This window comes from Triticum dicoccoides, chromosome 3B, assembly GCF_002162155.2.
Source record: "Triticum dicoccoides isolate Atlit2015 ecotype Zavitan chromosome 3B, WEW_v2.0, whole genome shotgun sequence".
Taxonomy (NCBI): domain Eukaryota; kingdom Viridiplantae; phylum Streptophyta; class Magnoliopsida; order Poales; family Poaceae; genus Triticum; species Triticum dicoccoides.
In genome coordinates this window covers 561190830-561202517 of record NC_041385.1, presented here as the reverse complement: position 1 = coordinate 561202517, position 11688 = coordinate 561190830, and positions in this window count along the sequence as shown.

Sequence of the window (11688 nt, the reverse complement as noted above, 5' to 3'; positions counted from 1 at the left end):
ACACCAGAAACTAGTTGCAACTCCTGGAGAAAGATCAAGGTAGTTTCAGGCCCGATGTGTGGTAGTAGCTAGTCTTGGATTCCAACACGAAACTCAGTTCTTAAGGATGGCATCAATGAGACAACCCACCATGTACTCCTGCATGGTCTCTCATCGCTAACTTTACCAAAATAGGTTCACACACTTAACTCTCACACAGCAGGACATGATTACAACCATTCCAATTCATCACCCAGATGGATCAGACCTGACACAACTCTAAGCATAGCAAACAAGGCATGGATGAATGGTCACAACATGGCTCAAACAACTCTTAATCATGTTAGGATGGTTTAGCTATTTACCCTGACAAATACATGTCATGCAAAGGAATGGGTTCAATTACCGAAACATGTAATAGTTGAATTGTTCTTGTCCAAATGCAATAAAAAAGAGCAAGAGCGAGAGAGTGGGATTGTATCGAAATGATAAAGGGGGTTTGCTTTCCTGGCAGATCGACAATAGAATATTGCTCCTCCGGTGGATACTCGAACGTACCCTCAGGAACAGATCATATCGCGGAGAACAACACCGAAGAAGGCAATCAATACACATCAAATGCAATAATATGATGCATGATTATGACATAGTAACATGCTAGTATTTGAGCTAATGCAATTAGCTACCTTATTAGTTGAAGTCCATTTGAATCAAAGATTCAAATTCCAACTTCAAAAGAAGCACTTTAAATGCCCTTTACTGAATTTGACCCGATCTGCATGTATGTTTGTTCTAACATGCGTGAAAATGATACAGATGGAAAGATTGGATTTTCTGGTAATTTTTCATATATAATTTATTTCAATTTGATCTATGTTTGATTTTATATGATTTGTTTGAAGTTAAGCAATTTTTTGAAATTTATAAATTCATTTCTGAAATATAAAATCCAGAAAAGTCATTATGATGTTAGCTTTGTGTCAGCAGTCAACAAAGTCAAACCTGACCAATGGGACCCACTAGTCAATGACTCAGTTAGTTAAGAGGGTAATTAGTGCTAATTTTAATCCTAACTAAAACTGTGAGTGGGGCCTGGGCCCACATGACATCTACCTAGGGAGGGTCATTAGCAGCTAATCCGGTCAAACTGATTGGCAGTTAGCCGCCGGCGAGGCCAAACGCGGCGGAGAGGCTCGGGTTTCATCCTCCGGTGACCAAATCGGCGGCAGAGAGCACCTACATGTAGCTTGCGATCTCGCGCGTCGAACGTTGAAAGTGGAGCATGTTGGGGTGGGTGGAAACGCTGCATGCGTCAAGCCTTGCGGTGGTCAGAGCTTGGGCAACAATAACAACGGTGCTATAGCGTGTCTCAGGATGAGTGTGACACCCCGAGACCGACGCTCCAAAAGACTTCCAGCTATTCCGAGTTTCGCCATGTGTTTCTTCTGTGCTTGCTCTTTTATTTTTGCATTGCATCATGTCATCATGCCATCATGCCATTTAATTTTTATAACTCATCTAAATAAATTGTATGGATCTTCGATCCATTTAAATCGAGGGAAGGGTGACTTCTCTTTATAACATATTCTCCCAATATTTTAGGGAGCTATATTAAATATTTCTTTAATATTGGAATCACCCATAAACACACTTGCAAAATAATTTCGTTCCTTTTCTGCCTCAAGTTTGGTCTCCAACCTTGCCCATAAATTCTTTCGTCATTTTCCGGAGCTCCACCAAAAATCCGAACATTTTTGGACACTTCAAAAACCAAGTCCTACCCATTTGAATTAAATTCAAATGAGTTTGAATTTAAATCTTTCAATCATGGCCTTTCTATTTTTCTTGGAACAAGCACATTTTTGTGAGTTCGGGAAAACTATCTGCGTGTCCAACTTCTTCCCCTAACCCCTCTTTCTTTTCTTTCTTAATCTCTGTTTTTTTCTCTTCTTTTAGTACTGAGAGAGAGCCCAGCAGCCTTGCAACCCAGCCGGCCACTTAGGCCCGGCCATCCAGACCAGCCCATTTGCCCGTGGAGGCCCAGCCGCCCCGCTATTAACCCTAGGCCCCGACTCTCTCCATCGATCTCTCCCCTCGTTCCCCCTCCGCCGCCACACTCACGCAACACGCATCGCCAGGGAGAGCCACGCGCTTGATCCCCTCCTCCCTCATTGCGCCGTCGCAGAGAGAGAGAAAGAGAAGAGCGCCGCGCCCTCGTCCCGTCCCCTCAGTCTCCGCCTCGCGCCACCACCTCCTCGCCGACTCTTGCCTCCATCTCCGCTGTGGACATGGCGCCGAAGACCAGCATCTCTGTCCGCCTCCATGCGCCTCACCTACAGCTTGCCTCTAGCCGCCACCAAGTCCCGGCGCTGGAGCTCGCCTTCGTCCCGACTCCGACCGGATCAGGTCCCGCCGGATCCGCCCTCGCATGACCCGGATCCGTCGATGCCGCTCATCCATGGCGCCATGGCCTCTGCCTCTTTTGGCCGACCCGTTGCTGCCGTGCACAACCTCTGCCGTGCCCTGTGTGCGTGCTCTCCGCTGCTCCTAAAGATCGAAACCCGAGGCCTTTGGTGTTGTTCTAGATTTCGTCAAGACCAAGTACCCCTTCGTTTCATCAATACCGGCAAGTTCAAAAGATCCCAAGTACCACTACGACCCGTGTACCACGACGAACATGTACGGCTACATGACGACCCGACGACCCCGGACATCTACGAAAACGTGTACCACTACCGTCGCCACGTGAACGTCTACCTCCACTACGGCCGTGAACGACTACTTCCTTCGCCGAACCCGAACCGCTCCGAAACTCACGCTTCAAAGGTATAACCACCGAGATGACCGACCGTGATTGAATGCATGTGTTGTATGAGATGTACCATATGTTTGCACCGTGTCCAAATTGTCACTCGTTTCCATGCCACTATCCCGTGGGAACCCGGTAGTCGGGAGCACCCCACCATCTCTAGCATGTTGCGCACATCAGCACGCCTCCTTTTGCACCGGTATCTCCGTGAGCTACCGGAACCGATATGTTGCCGTGGCATCATTTTCGGATATGTTGCCGTGGCACCATTTCTGTTTCGCCGCCGTGGCACCCTTTTCATTCCGCCATGGCAACTAATGCTTCATAACATGCTCATGTCAACATTTTCATTAAAATTGCATAAACTTGCACATGTCATCCGCATCATGATAAACCATTTAAATGCTTAAAATTGTTGCTTGCGTTAAATTGCTAAATAACATGAGGATTTCTGGAATTGTTGTTTGTTATTTCCGGCCTCATTTAAACTTGCCTAAATAGTTAGTTCATTTATGTTTCATCTCTTACCATGTTTGACAACATTTAATATTGTTGGTTAGCCTTAACGAGAGAGAACTAAATAATTGATGTGGCGTTTCGTCAATATGCAACTCGTTGTATATTGAGCTCCACTTAATTTGTAGTATTGTTTGGTTGCATATTGCCATGCCTTGCCTCATTAAATCGGACATGCATCCTACTTGATTGTGCATCATGCCATGTTTATGTGATGGTTGTTTACTATGTCGTTTGCTTCTTTCCGGTTGCGCTTCTCCTTGATAGTTTCGGTTACATTGCGATTGTGAGGATTCGTTCATCTACGTCCGTTTGTCTTCTTCATGGACTCGTTCTTCTTCCTAGCGGAATCTCAGGCAAGATGACCATTACCCTCGATATCACTTCTATCTTTGCTTGCTAGTTGCTTCGTTCTATCGCTATGTTGCGCTACCTATCACTTGTTTACCATGCCTCTCATATTGTCATGTCAGCCTCTAACCTTTTTCACCCTTCCTAGCAAACCATTGCTTGGCTATGTTACCGCTTTGCTCAGCCCTCTTATAGCGTTGCTAGTTGCAGGTGAAGTTGAAGATTGCTTCATGATGGACAGGATTATGTTGGGATATCACAATATCTCTTATATTATTAATGCATCTATATACTTGGTAAAGGGTGGAAGACTCGGCCTTATGCCTGGTGTTTTGTTCCACTCTTGCCGCCCTAGTTTCCGTCATACCGGTGTTATGTTCCCGGATTTTGCATTCCTTACGCGGTTGGGTGATTTATGGGACCCCCTTGACAGTTCGCTTTGAATAAAACTCCTCCAGCAAGGCCCAACCTTGGTTTTACCATTTGCCTACCTAAGCCTTCTTCCCTTGGGTTCTGCAGACTCAAGGGTCATCTTTATTTTACCCCCCCCCCCCCGGGGCCAGTGCTCACCGTGAGTGTTGGTCCAACCTGTCAGCCGCCGGTGGCCACCAGGGGCAACTCTGGGCTGGCCTATCGGAAGTTTGGACAATCCGGTGTGCCCTGAGAACGAGATATGTGCAGCTCCTATCGGGATTTGTCGGCACAGCGGGAGGCTTTGCTGGTCTTGTTTTACCATTATCGAAATGTCTTGTAAACCGGGATTCCGAGTCTGATCGAGTCTTACTGGGAGAAGGAATATCCTTCGTTGACCGTGAGAGCTTGTGATGGGCTAAGTTGGGACACCCCTGCAGGGTATAATCTTTCGAAAGCCGTGCCTGCGGTTATAGGCAGATGGGAATTTGTTAATGTCCGGTTGTAGATAACTTGACACTTGACTTAATTAAAATGCATCAACCGAGTGTGTAGCCGTGATGGTCTCTTTTTGGCGGAGTCCGGGAAGTGAACATGGTTTTGGGTTATGTTTGACATAAGTAGGAGTTCAGGATCACTTCTTGATCATTGCTAGCTTCACGACCGTTCCATTTGCTCTCTTCTCGCTCTTATTTGCGTATGTTAGCCACCATATATGCTTAGTGCTTGCTGCTACTCCACCTCATTACCACTTCCTACCCATAAGCTTATATAGTCTTGATCTCGCGGGTTTTGAGATTGCTCAGTCCTCGTGACTCACCAGATACTATCACAACAGTTGCAGGTGCCGATGATACCAGTGCAGGTGATGCAACTGAGCTCAGATGGGAGCTCAACGAAGGTCTTGGTCGCTGCTATGTTTCGTTTAATGTTGATCAGTAGTGGAGCCCAGTTGGGACGATCGGGGATCTAGCAGTTGGGTTATCTTCTTTTCTTTTGGCTTCGTCCGTAGTCGGACTATATGTGTGTACTCTGAATGATGTATGATTTATATGTTCATTGTGTGAAGTGGCGATTGTAAGCCAACTCTTTATCCCATTCTTGTTCATTACATGGGATTGTGTGAAGATGACCCTTCTTGCGACAAAACCACCATGCGGTTATGCCTCTAAGTCATGCTTCGACACGTGGGAGATATAGCCGCATCGTGGGTGTTACAAGTTGGTAATCAGAGCCATCCCCGACTTAGGAGCCCCCTGCTTGATTGTTTGTTGGCGTTGTTGAGTCTAGAAAAAAAAGTTTTGAGTCTTAGGATTATATATATCGGAGAGTAGGATTCTTTTTACTCCTCAGTCCCTTCGTCGCTCTGGTAACGCCTCCTGACGTAGATGTTTTGACTTTTCTCTCCTCAAATTTCACTATTTTTTTTAGGATCACGCGGGTATCTTGGAATCGTCCCGATGGTTTTGTGACGAGAACATTGTTCTTGGTGCCTCCTGTCTTTTATGTGGCTTTGACCCGGGGAGTTGAGCTCCGAGGTGTTGTCGTCACAATTTTATTGTTGCAGTTCTGGAATACCTGAGTCTTTGCCGACATCGAAAATCTCTTTTATGCAGTTGTTGGTGAGATAACCTCGACGCCACCCAGTACTGGGGCGGGAGTTCGGGAGTATTGCCATAGCTTGTATAACGGATGCTTTTCGAAGGTTGAGGTACATGATTTCCGAAGGTTTCCTGGTTATGTGTTGACGGATGGATACAGCTTGGATGTAGGTATTGTTAGTTTTGGGTGAGATATATATTGCTTCCCCTGTATCCCCAACACCAGATTGCATAACCAGAAAGTTTCGGGAGTTTTATAGGTGGGAATTCAAGTAGCTCCTAGAATATCTTTTCGACAGATGCATGATATGAGATTGGGGTTTGACGTCTAGTGGTCCGCCTATCCACGGTCATTTTTATAGTGGTCTCATTGTGTCTTAAAGAACCCTTGGCTATGCTGGTTCGGGGACACTTCATATGTCATGTGCACTGCCTTGTACATGATGGTGCTGTACGATCGAGCCCGTGTGGGCCCCACCACGAAAACTTCGGACAGAATCTCTATCATATGTTTGTTCCAGCTTATTCTGCAAGCCAAATCCTTTGTTTTGTTTTATTTGTGGTATTCGAGTTGCTTCGAAGTCAAATGTTGAATCCATACCTTTCCTAAATGGTGTTCTCATATTGCTATGTGAATACTAATCCTTCTTGATCATCGAGGTCGTCATGTCAATTCTTTCCGACCGGTGTGCTTCTCTTCAAGTGGATCCGAACATTTCAACATTCGCAAGATCAATTCTAAGTTTTTTTTCAATGATGTCCATTCCATCTGCCCAAGTTGCCTTTGTTTTCCCGCCCTCCCACCCTTAACTTCAAGGACTCGGATTTCTTAATTGGGTATCCATTTTATTGATGGGAAGTCTCTCCATTCTTTTTCGTTAATGTTTTTATCCGGTGATTCTCAAGAAGATACTAACGGAGTTTCAAGTTTATTATTCTTCGTCTCTTTTTTTCTCCGGTGGATTCAAGTCAAGTTTTCGGTGTTGATCATATTCCCTTCCTTGTTTCAAGTGTTTTCGTATGCCGGTGCACCTCTTAATCATTCACTTCTCGATATTCCTTCGTTCTCGAGTGTTGAATATTTCTCAGAAGGCTCGTCTTTTCATTCAAGATCCGTTCAAGCTATTCGGAGATTATTATCTCATTCAAGTCATTTAATTCTACCGGTGCAATATCTATTTCAATCAATCATTCAATGGTGTATCTTTTAGTGGGCCCTAACCCACAAAACTTTTCCCGGGATCTTACCTGACTCTTCTAATTATCAGGAGCGATTCTCAAATTCATTTCCAAGTTTGACGTAAGAATGAATTTTCATCAGTCAAATGTCTTTCTCCAAGATCTTTCAAATTATTTTTCATTGTTGGCTCAACCTCTGTGTTTTTCATTCTCCCGGAGCTTCTCAACAATTCATGGTGGTTCTCATCATCATTCTCAACATTTGAAGACCGAAGAAGAGTTCCTCTTAAATCCTTACCCGTTCTTCCAGAGACTCATGGTTTTAGCTTCTTGCCATCCTCTCATAATTGTTTTCGATTGTGAGAATTCTTTTCACCCATCTGAAGCATTTCATGAGTTGTTTCTATTTCTTTCCTCCGAAGGTCATCATGTCACAATTCTTCATTCTCAGCGTGTAGCTCTCGTTCTCCAAATCATACCGGTGCATCATTCAAGTATTATCTAATCAGCTCGGGATCTCTGCGTTCACTTGTATCTAAATTCTCTCAAGTATCTTGGTTCATTTTCTAATTCTTCCCGGTGTTTCTTTATCTTTTCTTTGTTCATTTTCAATTCTTACGGTGGTTCGTTCAAGATTTCCCTTCCTTCGTTATCGTATCAATTCATTCGTTCTTTTGTTGTTTCAATCCTACCGGTGGTTGTTGAAGACCTTCTCAAGTTTTGCGCTATATCTCTCTTAATCCTTTCTACAAGAATAAGTAGTATGCCAAATCCGTTGCTTGTCATCAATTTAAATTGGTGAAGGATGCGCATAACGTAATTCTTATTATTGTTTCATCCAAGTGATCTAGTTTCTTCTTTCCAGAGTTGTTCATCATGTCACATTTCTCGGTTCGAGATGCTTCATCTTTTCTTTTACCGGAGTCCCAAGTTTTCCGCATTATCTCGTCGTGAAGCCCCATCTAAATCATTTCAAGGCTTCAATCTTATTCTTTTCATCCTTTTGTTACCGGAGTTCTTCATGGAGGCTCTACATGGTGGTTCGTCAAGGATTCTTTTCATTCTTTAATTGTTCTTCAAGATTTCTCTTGAAGTTAACATCCGTCAAGCTTTACTCAAAATTAAACATGGTGTTCAACACATGTTTTGTTTTGAGGCATTCAAGCATTCTTCATCTTGCATTCCGAAGTGCAATTCTTTCTATCTTATCTTTTGAGGTTGTGTTATGTCACTCTTGATAATTTCCCTTGGTGATTCAAGTTGTCAAGATTGAGGTATTTTAAATCCATCAATCTCTTTGTTGGAGTTATCTTGGTATAGATTTCAGCTAAAGCCTTCCCTAGGGAATGTTGTATTGTGGTGCTTATCAATGATCCAAGTTTTCTCCTATCCTCTCGACAAAAGCAGTTTTCATCTCTTCATTGATCTCAAGCAATCAATTGTTTCCATTAGTGGCTGGTTGTCACCTCATAGTTTTGAGATGTTTTCCATAAGCCCGCTACAAGCTTATTCATTTTGTTGTTGGTTTTTTCCCAACAACCTCGTTGTAACCTTCTGAGAAGGGTGCTTTCCAAGCTCATTTGTGGTAGAAGTTGGCATTTTTCTTCTTCGTTCTTTTCTTCCCAACAATGTAGCTTCTATTCTTTCGTTTCGGAGGCATTGTGATGTTGCTCTCTTCACTCATCTTCTCGTTTTAAGGATCGTGTTCTTTTCGTGCTTATCCATCTAACCGGAGTGTTGTGTCATCTCTTCAAGTTCTTTTCATCTTATCAAGTCTCGCATCTCTTTTCAACCGGAGTGCCATCCGAATTTGTTCTTCCTTGTTCCTTGTTTATCTCGTTTCAACCAGAGTGGTTTCAATTCCTTCTTATTCATTGTGCTCGTCATTCATAACTTTGCAACCTCCAAGGTTCACATGGTGTTCCTTCTTTCTATTCTCTACCGCAGTGCTCTCAATTGTGTTCTACTCCGTTGTGTTCTCTCTTTCAACTTTTCAACCCCACAAGGTTCTTCGGTTTCACTCATTGGTCGAAGAAGCAACTTAGTTTTACCTCTTCTCTTCCTCTTTCGTTTCCCTCCGGTGCCATCCTAGATCTCGGGACGAGATCCTCTTGTAGTGGTGGAGTGTTGTGACGCCCCGAGACCGACGCTCCAGAAGACTTCCAGCTATTCCGAGTTTCGCCGTGTGTTTCTTCTGTGCTTGCTCTTTTATTTTTGCATTGCATCATGTCATCATGCCATCATGCCATTTAATTTTTATAACTCATCTAAATAAATTGTATGGATCTTCGATCCATTTAAATCGAGGGAAGGGTGACTTCTCTTTATAACATATTCTCCCAATATTTTAGGGAGCTATATTAAATATTTCTTTAATTTCGGAATCACCCATAAACACACTTGCAAAATAATTTCGTTCCTTTTCTGCTTCAAGTTTGGTCTCCAACCTTGCCCATAAATTCTTTCGTCATTTTCCGGAGCTCCACCAAAAATCCGAACATTTTTGGACACTTCAAAAACCAAGTCCTAGTTCAAACCCATTTGAATTAAATTCAAATGAGTTTGAATTTAAATCTTTCAATCATGGCCTTTCTATTTTTCTTGGAACAAGCACATTTTTGTGAGTTCGGGAAAACTATCTGTGTGTCCAACTTCTTCCCCTAACCCCTCTTTCTTTTCTTTCTTAATCTCTGTTTTTTTTTCTCTTCTTTTAGTAGTGAGAGAGAGCCCAGCAGCCTTGCAGCCCAGCCGGCCACTTAGGCCCGGCCATCCAGACCGGCCCATTTGCCCCTGGAGGCCCAGCCGCCCCGCTGTTAACCCTAGGCCCTGACTCTCTCCATCGATCTCTCCCCTCGTTCCCCCTCCGCCGCCACACTCACGCAACACGCATCGCCAGGGAGAGCCACGCGCTTGATCCCCTCCTCCCTCATTGCGCCGTCGCAGAGAGAGAGAAAGAGAAGAGCGCCGCGCCCTCGTCCCGTCCCCTCAGTCTCCGCCTCGCGCCACCACCTCCTCGCCGACTCTTGCCTCCATCTCCGCTGTGGACATGGCGCCGAAGACCAGCATCTCTGTCCGCCTCCATGCGCCTCACCTACAGCTTGCCTCTAGCCGCCACCAAGTCCCGGCGCTGGAGCTCGCCTTCGTCCCGACTCCGACCGGATCAGGTCTCCGCTGCTCCTGAAGATCGAAACCCGAGGCCTTTGGTGTTGTTCTAGATTTCGTCAAGACCAAGTACCCCTTCGTTTCATCAATACCGGCAAGTTCAAAAGATCCCAAGTACCACTACGACCCGTGTACCACGACGAACATGTACGGCTACATGACGACCCGACGACCCCGGACATCTACGAAAACGTGTACCACTACCGTCGCCACGTGAACGTCTACCTCCACTACGGCCGTGAACGACTACTTCCTTCGCCGAACCCGAACCGCTCCGAAACTCACGCTTCAAAGGTATAACCACCGAGATGACCGACCGTGATTGAATGCATGTGTTGTATGAGATGTACCATATGTTTGCACCGTGTCCAAATTGTCACTCGTTTCCATGCCACTATCCCGTGGGAACCCGGTAGTCGGGAGCACCCCACCATCTCTAGCATGTTGCGCACATCAGCACGCCTCCTTTTGCACCGGTATCTCCGTGAGCTACCGGAACCGATATGTTGCCGTGGCATCATTTTCGGATATGTTGCCGTGGCACCATTTCTGTTTCGCCGTCGTGGCACCCTTTTCATTCCGCCATGGCGACTAATGCTTCATAACATGCTCATGTCAACGTTTTCATTAAAATTGCATGAACTTGCACATGTCATCCGCATCATGATAAACCATTTAAATGCTTAAAATTGTTGCTTGCGTTAAATTGCTAAATAACAAGAGGATTTCCGGAATTGTTGTTTGTTATTTCCAGCCTCATTTAAACTTGCCTAAATAGTTAGTTCAATTATGTTTCACCTCTTGCCATGTTTGACAACATTTAATATTGTTGGTTAGCCTTAACGAGAGAGAACTAAATAATTGATGTGGCGTTTCGTCAATATGCTACTCGTTGCATACTGAGCTCCACTTAATTTGTAGTATTGTTTGGTTGCATATTGCCATGCCTTGCCTCATTAAACCGGACATGCATCCTACTTGATTGTGCATCATGCCATGTTTATGTTATGGTTGTTTACTATGTCGTTTGCTTCTTTCCGGTTGCGCTTCTCCTTGATAGTTTCGGTTACATTGCGATTGTGAGGATTCGTTCGTCTACGTCCGTTTGTCTTCTTCATGGACTCGTTCTTCTTCCTAGCGAAATCTCGGGCAAGATGACCATTACCCTCGATATCACTTCTATCGTTGCTTGCTAGTTGCTTCGTTCTATCGCTATGTTGCGCTACCTATCACTTGTTTACCATGCCTCTCATATTGTCATGTCAGCCTCTAACCTTTTTCACCCTTCCTAGCAAACCATTGCTTGGCTATGTTACCGCTTTGCTCAGCCCTCTTATAGTGTTGCTAGTTGCAGGTGAAGTTGAAGATTGCTTCATGATGGACAGAATTATGTTGGGATATCACAATATCTCTTATATTATTAATGCATCTATATACTTGGTAAAGGGTGGAAGACTCGGCCTTATGCCTGGTGTTTTGTTCCACTCTTGCCGCCCTAGTTTCCGTCATACCGGTGTTATGTTCCTGAATTTTGCATTCCTTATGCGGTTGGGTGATTTATGGGACCCCCTTGACAGTTCGCTTTGAATAAAACTCCTCCAGCAAGGCCCAACCTTGGTTTTACCATTTGCCTACCTAAGCCTTTTTCCCTTGGGTTCTGCAGACTCAAGGGTCATCTTT